The 20198-nt window shown below is 37.8% G+C and overlaps 1 long non-coding RNA gene across 1 annotated transcript; it reads right to left on the minus strand.

Annotated features, from left to right (window-relative positions):
- Positions 1–1113: 1113 nt before the first annotated feature.
- LOC309503667 lies at positions 1114–9827 on the minus strand. Its single transcript, XR_014207799.1, has 2 exons — positions 9358–9827; positions 1114–8819 (listed from the first exon to the last, which is right to left on the minus strand). It is a non-coding gene; the product is annotated as an uncharacterized lncRNA (long non-coding RNA).
- Positions 9828–20198: the final 10371 nt, after the last annotated feature.

A 20198-nucleotide genomic window follows, 5' to 3' on the forward strand; every position in this document is an offset into this window, starting at 1 on the left:
CTGATGCCAGGCCCATTGTGCTCGCAAACTCAATTATTTCTGTTGCTATGAAACATGGAAGAATCTAACACAGTGTCTGAAAAATAAGATTTATACTGGGAAAAGAGAGTAAGGTAGTGACTGGTAGTTAATAATTCTGTAAAAGAAATCCACATAAAATAACGTACATAAAATGTCAAAATAAAATAGTAAACATCACAGTTTTAAAAAGACCAGTCTGAAGTTGAACACTGTGAATCACATATAAATAATAATGCATCAAGGGATTTTATTTTATTTTAAAATAAATAATGGCCACTGTGAGGGCTCCTTGCTACTCTAGGGTTTCTTTTGTCCCTCATATATGCTTATAAAAGCTGTGTCCAATGGGCAGAAAAGTTTCTGTTTCAGAACAGTGTAGCACTCTAACGACCAGGCAGCACATTATCCTCAAAACGGCTCTTCTCTTTCTCTTCTGTGGGCTAGTTTGAGAGAGGACAAGTGGTTTTTTTTATCCCCTTCCTCCCTTGGCCTTCTTAGTCTTTTCAATGTCACACAAAAGCTGTGATAATCAAGGCTCAATTTCCCTCTCTTTCTCAATGAGTTTGGTCTGAATTTATTACGATGCCAGAGACTTACTCTTTGATGTCATTAAATCCATGAGGGAGTTCATTTTCTCTCAAAGCACTTTATCAAAGCACTTCAGATGCGTCCTCAAGCCTTCATGTGCAGAAACGCTCTACCAGAGGGCTGTTCACTATACAGATGCAGTGTGTCTTTCCTACGAGCCCTTTAAGAATGAGCTGCCGTGGCTATGTCGCACTCAGTCACTTTATAACCCAGAGAAGCAGGAAGGGTCAAAGGTTAGATCTCGTTCTATCAACCTCTCTCTTTTTTTATATTTTTTTTAATCTAAAGGTTAAAATGTTTGCGGTTTAAGGCTTTTTGATCGATTTTTCCCCTGCTCTACTTAAAACCAACAATTGTCTAAATACACACGATTTTTCACTGAACTAAAATAAAATACAAATAAAATGATCTGGGATTTTAAAATTAAATGTATTAATTGTAGCATTATACACTATATATAGTAGGCATATACATTTAGGTTTGCACAAGAACAAGGCTGACAAAAAGGGTTACAAAGGCTTGATTTATTTGGGTGGGTGTAAAACTCAAATTTTCCTTAAACATTTCTTTGAATATTTTGAGAGAACACCATGTAAATAAGATTTGTCTTTATGTTTGAGTTCAAGTTTAAAAAAAAATAAAAAAAATCCTTTGGACTTTCTAGAAACCTCTTTGTTAGGATACCTAATGTGCATGGAGTTTCCACGTAGAAATAGGGCACAAGCTAGGGTCATCTTACAGTTTGTTCCTCTCACAACAGTAAATGAATCTCTTTTAACTTTAAAAACTTGCATCGGTATCTGCGGCATGTCAATTGCAATCATTTTACCTCTCAAGGCAGAGAAAGATTAACCACAACTATGAATATTCATTTATCTGCTTAATTTATTCGGCAGCGTCCCTACGAGCGGGACACAATGAGAGGCAGATTTGAATCACTATCTTGTCACAATGTCATTTCATATTTGAAAAGAGGAAGAGATGGTCATTTAACTCACAAATAAAGTGCCATCTAATTAGATCAGACAAGGACAATGAGTTGCAATACTTAAACTTGGATAAAACAGAGAGACTACGGACATCTCAGAAAGGTCTGTGATAAGACTGAATGGTCAATTCAGCACTACCAAATGAGGTCTCCTTAGGTTATCTTGGATAAATTACTTTACTCTGCTGACACAAACAATACAGAACTGGCAAATCTCTCATATGCGCCATTGTCTGGGGTGGAGCGCAACCTTTTTCAGGCCGTGGTGAGCGACTTAAATGGGGCAGCACTCTTTTTTTTGAGCAGTTCGGTGAAAGAGACATGTGAAATCTGCAAAGTTTGTGTTGTAAGGCCAAGGCACTGAGATAGTTTTCTTTATGTGAGTATTTAAAGTCCTACTTAAAACAAATTTGTGTCCTCCCATGTGGCATGGCATCTAAGACCCAGAAGATGAGATGCATCTGTACTCTAAATAAGGCTCCTTGAGGGCGCGATGAATCTCTGCATGGAGCAAAAACAGAGTGGCTTACATCCAAACACTAACGCAAGACAGTTATGCAGTATTCCCCTTTTCTTTTTTCACACACTACACTAAATAGTATGCTACAGTGCGGCTTAACATCAACACTCTCATTGAAATCAAATAAGTTATTTTTCTGCGCGGGGAACTGATTTGTTTTTCCACCGAGGATTCTGTAGTGCAAACAAACAAGAAGAGCACACACACAAAAAAAATGTTTGAATACAAAAATAAAGTTATGATAAAAAGCATTGTGATTAATAAGGCCTCCACATACCCCACAGCCATTGAATGTCATCACTTAGTACTGCATGTGACTGGTGTTGTTGAAACGGTTTCATTTTCTCATGGGACCTCCGTTCTGTTGGTTTAAATGCAGTAAGCCAGCTGTTGACTAATGGTGATTCAAGCACTGTATATTCTCACTATATAACAGCACTGGGGAGACATTGAGACTTGGACGATTAAAGCTGACTTTGAGCGATATATGTCTCATACATTGATACGAAACGCACCTGCCAGTCACTCCAATATCCTCTGAACAAAGTAGACTTGAAAAAAATAGTGAAATAGGATTCAATAAAGTAGATGTAAAAAGTGACAGATTTCTACCGTCAACACTAATAAACCACTCTTTTTTTTTTTATCAAATATCTGTTTTTGTGATTTCTGAGAACTCTGGCATACTTCCTTTCACTTTTTGTACAACTCAACGGGGTTTCACTACAGGCTATAATGGCCCATGGAGATATTCTTCCACATTAAAATCATATTGTTATGGTGCTCAAAAATCTGCCAAAATCTCCATGATGTCCCTTGAGTTTTTATTTGAGCCACTTCTTCTCCTTTCTCTGCTGGAAACCCCGTGATCAGAGGAAACCCAGACACATTGATCCAAACTGAAACAAAATGTTTATTGTAAGGCTCTGTATTGAAAATAGGGTTTACATGGTGGAGTGTTGTCTATAAAAGTCATAAAAACAAAGGAGGGATGTGGCTCCCAGAGCGCTTGGACATTAGCGCAGGAAATGGAACAAGGTCAGAAAATTAAAAGTGCAATTTTCCGGTTCTCATTTTCCTAATTCATTGCAGCTTAAGCTGTTCTCTGCTAAGGCTGGTCGGAAGGAAGGAAGAGGTTTTGGCTTCGACCAGTGGTCTCTTAGCAATAGCACAAATCCGTTTGAACCAACGTGCTGGTGTCCTTGTGGCATCCTCCTTTTTTTATTTTTTTGAAGAATGGAGGCTTCAAGTTGTTGATGAACACACAATGAACCATGTTAGTTTAGAGCTGCGACTGCTGAGAAACTGACAATAAACAACAAGTCTGTAGTTACAATAAAACTCAAAGGATGAATGTCACTTTGAGGTTCTTATTTACTTATTTACAGGGCTCTGAACTTCCTCCAAAATGACTGTTGACCTATGCGTTATGGCTGGGAATCGATTAAAAAATAGTCATATAAATCTGTGATTTAATCACTGTAACATAACGGGATAGCATTTTAGCACTTCCGGTACCATCATCTCAAAGTCAAAGGGTTTTTTGAATGGGATTTTGGTTAAAAGCCTGTCTGTGGTTAACACAAGGTCAAGATAATTTCAAGTTTTTTGACAAAAATCACACCAGTAATACCCCACTCTTGAATTTTTAATGCTTCAACGTATCTTGAAAAAGGCAGTTGCTAACAAGTTTCTAAATGAGACTTAAGACGTTGTCAGGGAGATTAAACATCATCAAGCTGAACAAATAAACGTATCTACTTTCACAGCCTTGTTGCGTTTATAATCACGCTCTTGCAAACTATTCTAACTCACACTTTCAGGGAAAATGTTTTTTAATAAAGGAATCTTAGTGGTGGTGACGTTGAAGTCGAGAGACCGTGATGTAGCCTAGTTCGTTTATAGCCTACGTTTAGCTTTTTGTTTCTGGCGATTGTATTTGTGCTTTAAAATTCGTCAAAGTTGTGCTCATTTGTGAAAATTATTTTATATTATATTATTTTATTTTATTTTATAACATTATTATATATATTAAGTTATAAAAATGTAAAGATGAAAATTTTGAATCAACATAATAAAGAGAATAAAGAAAATTACATTTTCTGAATCAGAGAAAGATATGGAAAGCTACTGTATAATTTTCTATGCTACTCTGCGAAACATTCCTGCATTTAGATATAGCCTCCAACCATTGCTTCAGTGACATCATAAAAAATTTTTAATTCTCATCAAATGAAATCATTTTATAATTTCATCATTTTCCTCAATTATACATGCATTTTAAGTATTTGGAAACATAATAAAGTGAGTATTATTTTAGGAGGACAGTGTCATACTCACTAAAAATTTATTTTGTCACCATTTAGCATTAAGGCCATGTTTCCCAGGAAATCTATAAAAAGTGTCAAACTTCAATACTAAGTCAGGGCATGAAATCTCCACCACTTCTCAATAAACAGACTCTCCAGGAGTCATTATACCATCATTTTATTCATTTTATTTATGAAATACAGAGTTACAAACCCTGACCAGTTTGTAACTATTCATCTATATATTTTTGTTAGTGGAGCAAAAAAAAAAAAACCCAAAGAAAATCTGGCAACTGTCTTAAAATGTAAGTTTCTGAAATATTAACCTCTTGTTAATTGAACGGTTGTATAAAAAGCGACATCACACAACCCCCCCACCCCGTTTCATCTGTCTGGTGCTTGTATATAGTAGTTTCCTCCTGTATAGTCAACTAAATTAAGAAAGAGCTCTTATCAGCAGCTATCAAGATTTCCACTCTGTAAAGACCCCCCAACTTCACTAACATGTTACATATGGCACACATGTTTGCTATTACAGCCATTTTCCTAAGCCACACACTTCTGTGCTCTTGCAAATGAGAGGTTCACAGCCCCGCTTCGTCACCACTTGCCTCCGATTCGTAGACTCCTGTTGGCAAAAAGCTGGATGGAACGCGAATACTGTTTTTTTCCCCCCTCCTCATCTGATATACATTGGAGGTAATAGAACTTGCGTAGATCAAGCAATGATATATTCCAGTAGAAATCAACGATGGAGCTTTGAGGTCGATTGTGTCGTCTTTGATTGCGTGTTAATTTTGCGCTACTTTTGTACGTCTCTGAAGTCGATTCTTTTCTTTTTTGCTAAAATATATTAAAGAGACAGCAAATCTACAAATTAGAGTCTAAATGGAAACGGAAGTTGCGATTTATAGAGAAAAATATACTGTTATTTTAATTAAAGATTATGGGGGCACACAAATTTAAAAGAAATGATGTGCACGGATAAATCATTTATAATAAATACCATTCTTTTTTTTTTTACTTTAAACAATGGCACTTGCATGAATGATGAATGTGTTTTCTAAACTTTGTTCAGGTGATTCCAATGCAGGACATAAAATATGGTGAACATTTAAATATCCCCAGTCCAAGACAAAATGTAATGCCACAATTGTTGAAACTTTCCAGTTGCTTACAGCTTGGAGATGAGATGGGCCCTCTTGGCACCCTCCCTCTGGCAGTGTCTTTGCACACAAGTATCTGAGCTATCCTGTGCCAGCTCTTAAACACAATCCTCCAATGCTACTCTGGGTTTGGCACGGGCCTGGAATTGGGGACCAGAGCTAAATAACTCCAGACTCTCTAAGCATTTGAAGGGCAACATTTCTGATGTACGGAGCGAGAATCGGGGGCCTGTGTTTTCCAACCAGACTGATAAGGCTATTAAAGATGTTTTTGAGGCGCTGTTTCTGTCGTGAAACAGAACGTGGCCAGCTAGTGGGAGAAAAAGCAATCCTTTTGTTATTGAGAGGACAGAAGGATATCTTGAGGCCTTTGGCTCTTTTGTAATCGCATTCAGACTCTGTTTGATTATGATATGTGAGTTATCGCATCACTGAAATCCCTAAAGTGGCTTATGGTCTTATAGGTGACATTTGAGGTTGTATTGGCCTGTGTATTGTCAATACACTCCCCTGCGCACCAACAGTTATTTAATGTGATGATATGTTACATGCATAAAAGAGATGGTTTAGTTTAGAGTATCAATTGGCCCCAGCAACTATAAAACTATATTTTTTTTACCTATAGTAATTGCACAGCTAAACAAACTCTTTTATGCACCTTACAGTATATTTAATGTGAATATATAATTTTATAATGCATATTATTTCTATAAAATGCTGAGAGACAATTCCTAAAAAAAAAATTAAAAATCCCAGAGACTATACTAAACCTACTGACATAACAGTTTATGACTTTATTTAGAGGCAAGTATGAGTTTATGGATGTTGTTTTTGAAAGGATTCTACATTGGCAAAAATCCCCCTTTAGAACAGGCGTTCAATTCAGCGGACCCTGCGCATGTGATCTGGCCCCTGTCACACAATACTGTCCCTTAGGGCATGTAAATAGCCGTCATTCAGTCGTGTTCAAAATGACAGACAACACAGCCATGCACTGGGGTGAAAAGTCGTGACTCTCTCAACCCTGTCCCAGCAAGACACTATGTTAGTCACATGACCTCAGAAGGTTCATTTAAGTTTAAGTGGCTTGCATCATATTAATCATTCAAACAGGATGTATTTAGATGATTTTCATGTCTGTAATAGTGGATCTACTGAAGGGATGTATTGTACCCGAAAAAATACATTCTTTGTTGCATGAAATAGTGTAATGCATTTGATTTTATGTTTATTTTATTTGTATTTGCTTGCTTGCACAATAAATTCAGTCTTATCAATAAAGCAAGTCATTTGAGTCTTTTATTTCTGAAATTATAGGCTTCTCAGTGCCCTGTTAAATATCACCTTTTACAATTTTTACTAATAATTAAATTGCATGTCCTTCCTCCCAGGTATTCTTGATATGCAGTGTGACAAGAAGCGAGGAGGACAGTTTCATGAGCTCAGAGAGCACATTTTGGCAGCGAGCATCTTTTAGCACCCTGCCCAGATGGCGCACGACGATCGGATGTGGGGGAGCCACCAATAAATATATTTCCACATTTAAACTACGGAAGAGGAAAGGAGTGTCGATCAAAGGGCCAGATCTCCGAGACAGGTACCAATTACTCTCCGGATCAGATATTTACCATGAGGCCTTTGTGTGCCTTTCATATTGCAGACAGTTTAAGGAAAGGCTGTCTTTGATCAGACTGATAAGCCATGGTGTATGCCAACACACGCATGCACATTCTAACACGCTACGGCACACACACACACACACACACACACACACACACACACACACACTAACGCATGCTAAAATGCACTCAGCACCACATGTGCAACCAATTAGCAGCTGAGTGTTTATGGGGGATCCAGATGAGTTTCAAACAGGGCACGCTGCTCGGCAGACTTTGATGGCTTACAGCTTTAACCTGTTCTCATCACACTGTTAGAGTAGGAATGGATGGAAATGTTGTTGAAACGTTTGCTTTGGTTTAAGGGTCTTTAGAGATGGTGTGGGTTGAGCAGGCTAGAATCGCCGCCGCATGCCAACTCCTAGAGTCATGCATTTTCGTCATGGAGCTTGATGTGGAATATTTCTGTAAAAAGTTACTTTTTGTTTACCATTTAGCTTTGAATCACTGTTCTAAAAAAATCAACCTGTCTAGCTTGTTCTAGCTGATATTTTTCTAGCTAGGTGTTATGTCTTTGTATGATTTTTGAGTTATTTATTATTTATGGTCAGCAGTTTGGTCCATTTTAATGGTTTTGAAAGTGCTTTGTAAATAAAAGTTGAGTTGAGTAGTAGAACAAGCTTAGTAGAGCCATAAATTCACTTGCTCTAGTGATTGATTCCATATCCACTGAAGCCTCTGATACTGTTTTTCATCAAAGCTCAATACATTGTACGCATCTCTATTTTGCCTCTAAACCCCACTTCCCAACCATGTAGTTGATGACTGCTCCTACAGGATACAGGGATTACAATCCAGCACGGTGGGAGTCAGATTGAAGTACAATACCATAATCCTGACAGGCATTCAAAGTTTATCAGGGTTTCTCAATTTGCGCCACACCTAATCTGGAACCTTTTATCAGATTAAATCAGATTTTCTTTTGTTAAAATGATGGCTGACACAGCATCAAAGTGGCAATTTTCTTGTTCCAGGTTAAGGTTTTGCACATCTGTCCTATATGGTGCCATGTTGTTGTTGTTTTTCTCCTGAGGGATTAAAGGCCGATTTGAGAGCTCATTTCTTGGAGTGGACATGCTAATCTGATGGAGGATGATGCTGGGTTATGGGGCCATGGAGTGCACAGGTGGGTCAGATGTGCTGTCTTGCATCTGTTGCACCCTGGTATGACCTGCAAACTCTTTCGATATCAACGAGTCAACCAGTCAAGGAAAACTACAACCACTATGTGTTTTCTATGTATAATTGTTCAATGATGACAGAAAAGTAAATCATGCACAGCCAAGACTGTCAGCATATTTCAACTAACTTCACCTCGACAGAAGAATAGAACAGCACATTAATATATGCACATATTTTATGTATTGTGTGTGTTTGATGCCCAGGAGATCTCATTTGGTGGCTTCTCCACTGATCCTGACTGCTCTTGTTGGTTATCAGAGACGAGTTCGCGTTCTTCAGATCAGTCCATCCAAAATGGACTTTGAAGTCTGTGCCCCGTAAGGAGACATTGGTCTCAGGGCGGCTGAGCTCTGGGATGTGTCGGACCTGAATGGAATAAGTCAGCACGAGTAATAATAAGGCCTTTTAAACTGAGTTTGAGAAATTGTTTGAGAAATTTTAAATTGTTTGATAAAACTATAATACAAAAAATAAGAAACAGGAAAATTAAAGGTATATTCTGTACTCAATTCAAGTTAAACAAAATCGACAGCATTTGTGGCATAAGGTTGATTACTACAAACTTTCATTCTGACTCATATTTGCTTTTATTAATTTTTTTAAGAAGCAAAAATTGCAGCTATGTTGAGGCATTTACAATAGAAGTGAATATGGCAGATTTTGGGGGTTTAAAATTAGAAATGTTAAGCTTACTTATTTAAAGCACTTAGATTAAATCTTCTCTCAAAATGTATATTTTATTTGAGCTGTGAAGTTGATTGAATAATAATTTAAGGCATCATTTTAAGGCATTTTATAAGAAATCCAGTTTTTCCTTCTTTTTCTTTTTTAAAGAAAAAGTTTCTTTTTTAACTTAACTAGTATTGAACCTGGAATATTCCTTTTAAAATCTCATTAAACATACCCCTTTCTGACATGTTCATCTCCATGATGTGATGGCCGAAATTGAGAAGACTTTTAGCTGGCCGTCATGTAGGGTGCACCCAGGAGTCCCAGAGAGTAAAGTTGGAGGACGAGTAAGCCTATCGGCCCGGTATGTGCTCCGAGGGGCAGTCGTGGCACAGCGCCATGGGTTCAAACACGCAGGGTAAATATTTGCTTCTCTTTAGTAGGCCCGCTTCATGGAGGTAATTCGTCTGGGATTCCCTTGGCATCTGCCACTCTTTGTTGTTACAGTTGGCATTTTTGGCACAGGAAAGGTGGAGGGGCTAGAAAACAGTCACCTGGAGAACAGAAAGAGGGACTTAGGAGCAGAGCGGAAGCGTCGGAGCTGGCATTCACACAACTGTTCCATTTGAAATTCAAGCTCCTCATGTGCAGCCCATAAAAATGCAGGAAATGGAGAAGAATGCATTTTGTCACTATAGGTCACCTCTCTCTTGTTTGTCGAAGCCTTTTATGTGGAAACACGTCAGGAGGGTTTCAAACTGACTCACTCGTTCTCATCTTGCAACTATAAAACCAACATAATCCATCTCTTATCAAAGCGATTTCACCCGTATCACTACAATGAATTCATCATTTATTCTTTCCAGTCACAAATGATATCCAGTCATGTAAGGAAACGCCATCCCACCCACTTCTGGACGTCCTCCTGCGATCATCTGATGGTGTGCCATATCAGCCTGTAGATGGTGCTGTGTTCCACCGATCTCCTTTTCATCCCTCTATCATCTGTCTACAATGAGTCCATTGTTTTCATATCCTGTCTTACCTCCTTTGCCCAAGATCCCCCACCGCTCACTTCTTTGACTGCTCTCTCTCACTTTTTCCCCCCTTCTCGCTCTCCCGCTCTGTTTGACTATATTACTAGATTTGTCCCCCCTCACAATCTAAGCTACATTTTGTCAGTCTTTTTTAAACCCACCCAGCCAGGGCAGACCCTGATTATGCCATCCGCATGCTATCGTGGGCATTTGAGGAGGAGGAAGATGGCGTAAAACTCAAGTGCAGAGGAGGTGGGAAGGGAGGAGGGAAAAGGCACATATACACAAACACACAATTCCCAAAGCACTCTTGGGGATTGGCGAGGGCCAAGAAATCTCTCTTCCCTGGAACACCTAATCCTTGGGTCGGGGCCAAGGACCACAATCTCTGTGCACAACTGACACCGGCCACCAGAGACACTTTAGGGTTTTTTAGGCGTGTCCTGTTCTCTCTCAGCTCACCACAGCCAGAGCATGAAGCATGGGAGAAAGACTCGGCAGCCCAAAGAAAATAAATGATGTGGGGAAATACAATTCTGAAACTTTTCATAGGTGCTCACATGCTCACAGACATTTTTCAATGAGAAAATCACAGTGTACATTTTTGTGCTGCAGTGTGTGTGTGTGTGTGTGTGTGTGTGTGTGTGTGTGTGTGTGTGTGTGTGTGTGTGTGTGTGTGTGTGTGTGTGTGTGTGTGTGTGTGTGTGTGTGTTTGAAAGGGAAAAACTTGACAGAGAATGTGAAACGACAGTATGGAACAAGCCTTTAGGGAACTCTAGTGCTGAATTAGGGAACTTGATTTGTTTCGTGTAATTTATAGGCTTCTCATTTTCCGATGAATCCTTAGGTTATATGTGAAAACGGGAACTGCTTGATTTGTTAAATACAAATGACGGCACGATTTACATTAAACACACAAGGTTCCTGAGTCGATTGCATTTTTAAATATTTAAACGCATTCTCTCCCGTTTGGTTTTCATGATACAGCGTTTCCGCCGCAGTGAAAATTTTTCTTCTACAAATCATGGCTGTAACTGAAATAGTAAATGAACAGCATTGAGCTAAAAATACAGCCACACATCACTCCAGCATGCTTCTTTCTGGCTTTCATGCTTTCAACTCACGTCTGCTCAAATAACAAATATAGTGAGTGACATGTTGCAGGTACCTTGCTGTATGAACATTTACACTCTAATGATGCAAGTTTGTGGCACTGGTTGGTATGCGGCATGTAAATCTTCGACAGCTGTTGCATCCTGAATGGCGCTGAGTGTTTAAATAAGGGTAAATGCCACACTTCTCCTGGTTTTAAAAATGTAAACGTCGGACATGGCCAATTAGAAGCAGGAAAAGCAAGAAATGTCAGGTGTGTACCTTTGACCTCACTTTGGCCATTATTTGTAGGCAATGTTTTAAGTGTGATGTGTATAATTGTTTCGTTGTTTGATGTTAAAATATTTTCTCCTAACAAATTCTAATGTGCATTGACCTGGTACAGCAACACTGACTTAACCAATGGCGTGAGTTCTGGGGCAGGACTATGTGTTTGTCCAACCAAAGGCAGATGGGCGGAGCTATTTTTGAATAATGACTTAATTATGTTCTTAATTCCTTGACAAAAAATATCTTTGAGTTCACTTAAAAAAATGCTGGCTTTTGACATATTTTGATGCAAAAACAATTTCACAAAATGTGCAAATATATAAAGGCCAAATGATGCACAGATGCACAAAAATCACACACTTCAGCTTAAAAAAAAAAAAAGAATCAGAATTCTGATTGTCCAATGCCACAATAACCAAAGAATCAAGGACATTCGCTTGAAATCATCAAATATGTAAAAATAAAAAATGAAAAGGGTGCATTTTCCCCCCTCCAACTTTGTGTTGAATTAAGTAGATGGGCTTTAACTTTAAGAACAAAGTTTAACAAATAGGGCAGAGGATTTTTTTTTTTTAAAGAATACTAAAAGAAGCATTTGAACTAAGTATTAGCCACATAAACAATAAGACTGAAAATATAAATGAATGTTATAATGACCTCTGCTGACCCTGGTTGTTGCTGACTCTGCTCTGCTGACCCTGGTTGGTTTGAGATGCCGTGTGTCGTTTTACACTCAATGCACATTTGAAGTTGCTCCTGTAGTTCACACTTTAAACCTGTTCAACAACACATCGCAACATATTAATCGAGATCTGACAAACAGCCAGCACAAAGTTCATCTACATGGTAAACTTCAAAATGAATAAAACTGTATGAGAAAAACAGTGCTTGTGGCTATTGGCAATGAAATAGATGAGCAATTAGCTTTGACATGTTTTCCCCACGATTTGATTGATATTTACATTATCATATTCTAAGTGTCTGTTCATGCATACTTATTTACGTTACAAAATGAGAGGGCATTATTGTGTTCAGCTTAAAAATCATTTGCATAGATTACAATGTCACTAAGCAAATTATGTGCAGTCAGATGAACATATGCCTCGTTCTGACAGTGTCGGCGTTGTCAGAAAGCATACAAACAATCTGTGATAGATCAGTAAAGAACAGTTTTCAGTTGATTTTGGAATTGACATGGATTCATTTGATTTGGATTCTATCTGTCTGTCTGTCTGTCTGATTGCCTTACAGAAAAGTAACAGAATTAACATTTACAATATGATAATACAATCCCTGTGATTTTGTGTTTTTTTCTTTTTCTTTGATAATAAAACGTTCAATAAAAAAAAATGCTGTTGATGCGTTTAGAATTGAACTTGATATTTATTTATTTATTTTTTTACATTTATGAGGGTCACTAATTGTACCTGTTTTGTGGATATGTTGAGTGTGATGTGGCGATAGAGTTTGTTGGAATAATATCCCGTTAATGACCTTCTCATTCAAGGCCACAGGAAAAGTTCATTTTAGTTCATGATGCACAAGGGCCATTTCCTCAAACAGATGCTGGGGTCACGAGGGGCCGAGTTGAAGGCCATTAATGTTTTGATAGAGGAAAAGGCTTAAGGAGACTGAACCACTACTGTCGCTTCTTTTTGGGTAAATAAAGCACTTTAATTGTGAGGGTAGATTTAGGTAAGGTGTGGGATAATTTGTTGAGGAATTTTAAATCTTTTGTTTTTCCTTTCCACTCAAAACATGCCAACCCACTAGACTGGCAAAACCTGTGATCCGCCAGCTATCACTTGCCAGCAGACACTAAACTCTCACACACATACAAATAAATGCTCACACATACAGGGAGAAACACACAGTCACATGCAGGGAGCTGTGGGAAGGCATGTCAGGTGCCGTTAGATCAGGATGCTCCCAGCAGGCCTGTCGTCTGGGTAAGGTAATCTGCCACGGACCTGATTGCTCACTTCAGCTGCTCAGTGCTGACCAAACGCTTCCTATTACAGCAACAAATACCTCCACCCCTGGGGAGACACAGTCGTCTGGGACATAATTCACTCCCATCATTCTCTCAGGCCTATTTAATTGCCTCTTACCATATTTAATTTCCTGCAAAGTTTTAAGTACACGTGAACTAATTCTGGAGTCTGATTCAAGAAAATGAATCAAGAAGTGCTTTTTAGAAAATCAAGAAATGCTTTTATTGAGCAAGGACTCTTTAATTGGTCAGAAATTACAGTAAATAATTGTACATTGTTACAAACGATTTTCTATTTCAAATAAATATTGTTTCTATTGTTGAACTATCTAGTCAAAGAATCTGTAAAAAACTGTATTGTGGCTTCCACAAAAATATTAAGCAGGATGACATAACAGGTATTTAACTCAATCTTCTTGCAATCACATCTTTTTTTATAGGGCACAGCTGATTGGTTCCTGCTGTATCAGTAGCCAATGAGCTCGCTGCTCAACCTTTAAATAATTGGTCAGCATTTGCTGTAGCAGTTTGCAATGCGGTTTCAGAGACCCTCCACCTTCCCCAGCTCCACCTGTATAGATCTGTTACGGGTAATTCACGTATGCTATTTTGTACAGCATGTCTTACTTGCTCATAGCAGTGTGTCTTGTATGTATTGGTAGTAGCAAGTCCCGTACTTTCTCTACAGCAGCAGCAGCAGCAATAACCAAGAGCAGCAGCAGCATAGATGATCTATTCCGCCAAGACAAAACATCAACATTGTTATATCCATTACCATGCCAAACACGCCAGGAGTTGTCATAACAGAAATAAGAAATGTTTCTTGAGCAGCAAATCAGCATTAATGGCAGCTGAAAACACATGAATAAATTACATTTGTAAATATATTAAAATAGAAAATAAAAGTTATTTTTAAAATGTAATGTTTCACAATATTACTGTTTTTACTGTATTTTTGGTCACATAAGTGCAGCCTAAATGAACATAAAAGAATTCTTTCAAAAACATTAAAGAAATCTTACCAACCTTGAACATTTGAATGGTAGCGTGTATATATAAATTATATATAGAATAAAGAAATAATGCAGATTAAATACAAGAAGCAGAAGTTGACAAAAACTAAAATATTGATTTGTAATATTGTTTTTTGTAGTTAAATTAATTACTTGGCATTTATAATGAATTTTACGAATTTTAATTATTAATAGCCATAAAAAGCACATATTGAGTGTCAAACCTGTTAAATGTGATTCATATATTCTTAACACTCCTGAGAGCGATGCTGATTCAGCAGGGGTTTTGTGTGTTTGATGGATCTATCTGTGGTCTCTCTGTGCATGGTCCACCTTCTCTAATAAAAACAACATCAATGGAAATGTCATGCTTTATTCCCCTCTCTGTTAAGATATCATCTCTCCCTTATGAAATTTCAAATAAGTTATTAAAAATTGATAAACCTCCTTAGCGCATAAGAACAAGAGCCCTGTTAACAAGAGCAGCAAGATTAGTCAATAAATTGACATGCTTGAATGTGTTTTGCCTGAGACCTGGATGTGGCCCTAGACACCTCTATGTGATGAGAATCTGACACAATCCACACTATTTCATCAAAACTTGCCATTTGCATGAGAGCGAGGTGCCGTTTTTCATGCGGTAATTCTAGAGGACAGATGCCATAGTGTGTGTGCTAAAAGAGGGATAATTCTGAATTTTAAACAGAGGCCAGTGTATGCTTCAGGCTGCATTTGAATTTATGCAGATTGCTGTCAAAGCGATATTACTCATATTTGAATGTGTTTTTCAAGGGGCCTATTCACGTCATGTGTGTACATGTCTTATTAGGTAGCAGTGCAACCTGAAAGGTTAGAGCGTAGCATTATAAATGAATTACACAAGGCTACTGGGCTTGTATCTTTTAACACGGTGTGAAGGCATCAAGTAGAATCTAGTGAGTCAGTGACCCATAAGAACTCTGATATTATGGGGGAGGTTAGATTTATGGTAATGCTTTACAGATCCATTAGCATTGGGGGAGATATCACTACTAATGACAGGAAGAACTAAAATATATCTGTGGGCTTAAAACTTGTAACACTGCATTTTGTACTCGACCCTGCTATAATACTTCAAGCACAATTCCCACCCACATGTTCCTTGGCAGTCTACAATTTAGCTGTTTTAGCGTGTTTTAACTGGAACAAATGTGATTGGTTGTTTAATTTAGCCTTTTTTGACTTTTGGTTAATTTGACCTGTTTACAAATCTAACCTGTTTACAAAACTACAATTTAACCAAAGAAAAAATTACTGACCTAAGTACAATGAGAACCTTGTGTGCATTTGAAAATGGCTATAAAATAAAATTTTCCTGCAGTTTTGATGTACACAAGTTTGCCTCAGACAGACAACTTATATCTGGTGCCATTTATGTGTGCATGAGTTCCCACTGGCATAAATTATCATATATTATGAAACATCAAAAAACCTGCCAATTGCCTCTAATCGCTACTTCCAAGCTGACAGCACTAATATAAACAAAGGAACGGGTCAAACTTTAAAAAAACATGTTAAGGACCTAGGACATTATGCAGGACGAGCCACGTCTGGTGTAATCCAGAGAGGGGGAATAACATGCAAATGTGTTGACTTTTTTAGGGGATTTTAAGGCAACTTTGTGACTATACAAACAGAAATCAGGGGAGAACATTTGTTTCTCGTTCCCATGAGGCCGATGTCTCTCTGTCCCTAATCAGACAGGTTTCGACAAACGCAGTTCCTTTGTTGATAATGTCGGGTAATTAACGCAAATTACTGCTATAGTCTTACAGGACTCGCCCCTGGTGCGATTGTAATCATTCTTAATAGTGAAATGAAGGCATGTGCTTGTTCATGTGTTTTTCATCAGTGCATGATGAGCTACCTTTAAGGCCCAAGATTGCATGCAGTAATTTGGAATAATAAGGCTGTAACTTCGTGGTAAAGGTTTGCGAGAGCAGTGACTTTTCTTTGAGGGAACCACAGCCTCAGCAGAGGGCAGTTGTGGTTGTGTAATCAAGCGCTTAGAACAATGACAATCATATTTTTCTCCCATAGTCTACAAAGACCTGAAATTACATTTCATTGAGATTTGTTGAATTCCCCTTATAGCAGCCACTATTTTGTTGTTTTATGTACTTTATTTATTTACTGTTAGACAAGTAGCTATGCTATTACAAATAGGTGAGATAATACATGACCTGTAGGCTATATATGGTTTGGTTTATTATATAGTAAATATTAATAGATTTTCGCATTTTGTTTTAACTACTGTAACAAACTCAATCAAAAACAATCTACATTTTATCAAAGATTTTTTTTCAGAAGTTTCTTTCATTATCTACTTTTATAAAAATAGAAATAAATCTGAGGGGCCTCAATTGAACATGATAATTCAGATTGTATTAACTGAAGTTTTTCACCTTTGTCTCCTACAGTTTTGTTCGTTTACATGAGACTTAACTTTTGTTTCCCTCTTTGACTTTGTGCGTTTTGCACAACATTCTTAACCAGATGTTTAAAAATAATTTAACCTCTGATTAGAGTCACCTCTTCCCTTTTAATTTCCTCATGAAACTAAGAGAGAGGGAACTAAGGTTGAGCCAAGAGTGGCCTGTCGCAATCCAGTCGGCCGAACGATGTACCTGGCAAAGTCTGAGCACAGAGATCTGGGTAGTGAATCATGCTGATAATGCAGTTGGGTTTTCGTGGAGGCTGAACCTTAACTGGAATGCTGTCTTTGAGTTTCTCAATACAGAAACACACAAGTAGCAGTTTCACCTCTATCTGTTTCTCCTTTTACCTCATTTGAGGACAGCGGTGAAGAAAGTACAAGGATTGCAAAAGAAAAACTAGAGGGAGGGTTAGGGAGGGTTGCTTAAGAAACTGTCTCAGAAAGACATGATACCTGTGGTTAAGAGTGTAAGGGTTTAAAAGTAAAATGGGAATATGAAGGGAAATCAACAACATAATTTGTCTGTTTATTGATTAACAAGCATATATATATATATATATATATATATATATATATATATATATATATATATATATATATATATATATATATATATATATATCAAACAATATAATTTAGAGATGCTGGTGTTGTGCTTTGAGTTGTATAGTTAATGGACCAAGCATACAGTTAGTGGAGTAAGACTAAAAGGCTATTTGAGCATTGAAGACAGACACGGAACCAAAAACATTTTAGGAGAACATATGTAAATGCACATGTTTGTTTAGGCCAGGGGTTTTCAAACTGGGCTCCAGGGGGTGCTGGAGAAATTTGAAAATTATTTTAGTTAAAACCTATTTAGTAAATGTTTAATGCAAAAAGTTATTACTGCTTAATGTTTACTGAGAAATGTGCTTAACAAATTGTTAAAAATGTTTATAAATCTAACATTTAATTGTTCTAAAATAAATTGTCAGCTTAATAGAAAGTAACTATTTACCAGATACAATTTGCAGAATATATTTGTTTTGGCTTTTGTACAGTAACAATATAATAGCCAATTATTTACATTTGCAAAGATTTTACTCTGAACGTACACTTGATTTTCTCACACATATAAATGAGTCTTTCTACATAAAACTGTATATCTGGCTTTATAATTCAGGAAGATCATGGCAACCAAAAACCTGAAAATCTCCACATATACATAAACTCCTCCTAAATGGATCCATGAAAGCATGCAATATGTGGCACACAACAGCCGTTGCAATCAATCAAGATGCATGAAGTGACTAAGTGAAAATAGGCCTTAACTGGTCTTAGGAGTCGAATTAGATAATTTCATGATGGAAGGAAAGAGAAGTGCTGCTGTAACATGTTTGATTCATTTGAATTATTTGCATGGACCATCTGCAGTAATCTCACAGATCTGTAACTTATCCCAACATGTGACTCCACATTCTAGCTCTGCCACACTCCAGCTGGTGAACTTCTTTTGACTGGTTTAGATGAAAATATGGGCCACCGTGCTATAAGTCAGCTATGCTGTTTTATCTTAGCATGCGGAAGAAGATGTGTGTAATCAAATTTTAAATGGAATTTTGCATGTACATTTTCAAGTGTGAAAAGTCCGGCTCTTTGACACATGGCGTCTTTGAGGCGCTAGCTGACTTTTCCCCTCTTTTCTCAGAAATACTTGCGTTGTGAAGTTTGAGTGACAGGAAGGCGAGAGGTGATCACTCAGGCAGGAAGTAGGGAGTGAAATGACTCGCTGGTTGATTGACGCTTCAAACCACAAACGGCAGACTTTCAAGCATTCTCTAAAGATTAAATCATTTAAACAATTATTTATTCTTGTTTTTAAAGTTCTACATTTTTGCAAAGAAAGATTATGCAGTGTACATTAGAAAGGTCAGCCTCACTGCGGTATGTCGATGCTACGTTTGTACAAATCTTTATTTCAGCCTCAATCAGCGTATGATTATTTCCATAAGAGAATACATTTGTGGATGGGTATTGCTCAACATGAGCAGGTGGAGGTCTAGCCAGAGGCATGCTGCCACGCTGACCCCCAGTAGGGATTAACATTGCACCTGCTTTACAGGAAATGGAGGGGGAGGATTTAAAATGGGATTGGGGGGAGAAGAGGCGAGCACCTGTGGACGTGGGTGACTCCGGAAGCAAAGGGAAACCCTTAGGATTAGAATCCATCTGCTCCTGGTTAAACGCAGCTCTTGCTGGAACTGCTACTAACTTCGCCTTTGACTTCCAGCTTTGTTGAGAGGAGTTACGAGGAACTTTGTTGTGATACGTTCTCGCCACAGTTTTGATATTTACATGCTTATTTCAGATTACGAAATAAATAGAGAATTAATTATTGAAATGCGTTGTCCGTTTGAAATGTTGACTATTATAATAATAATAGTAATAATGATAAGTAGCGGCCAAAAGTGATGTCCGGATGGGATATTTGTTTTTAATGACCCTAAAGTTTGATTTAACTGTCAAAATATGAGGAAAATATTATTATTATATATTTTTTTAAAAGAAGATTGTCCATCATTTGAAGGTAACTTTCGGCCCTCTACCGGTTAAAACACAAAACTGTGTGCATTTTGCAGAAGAACATTATTTTGGTTGTGTGTTTTTTTTTTACGGGTGATTCCCTGGAGGTTACATTTTTTGCATGAACCATATCAATCTTTCTCGCTTGTTGTGACAACTAACTTATACCACTTTGTTACATAGGGTGAACTAAAAAAAATAAAAGGACAGCTGGATTCAAATGCAGTGAGTTTAATAACAGAATAAACATAATAACAAATCCAACACAGAGAACAGGGAACCAGGGAACCAGGGAACCAGGGAACCAGGGAACCAGGGAACCAGGGAACCAGGGAACCAGGGAACCAGGGAACCAGGGAACCAGGGAACCAGGGAACCAAATGAGTTCACCAAACATAACATCCATGTAGGAAAAGAGTCGACAAGGAACACAAGAAACACTGGGGTTTAAATACACAAGGGGTAATTGGCAAACAAGACACACCTGGGAACAATCAAAGAACTAATCAACAAGAAAAACTACAAAGGACTACAAAACATGGCGCAGAACAGGAAATAAAGTCCACACAAGACCAGGAAACACAACCTGGGATCGTGACACATTTCCAC

Source organism: Leuciscus leuciscus (genome assembly GCF_965113295.1).
Source record: "Leuciscus leuciscus genome assembly, chromosome: 7".
Taxonomy (NCBI): Eukaryota; Metazoa; Chordata; class Actinopteri; order Cypriniformes; family Leuciscidae; genus Leuciscus; species Leuciscus leuciscus.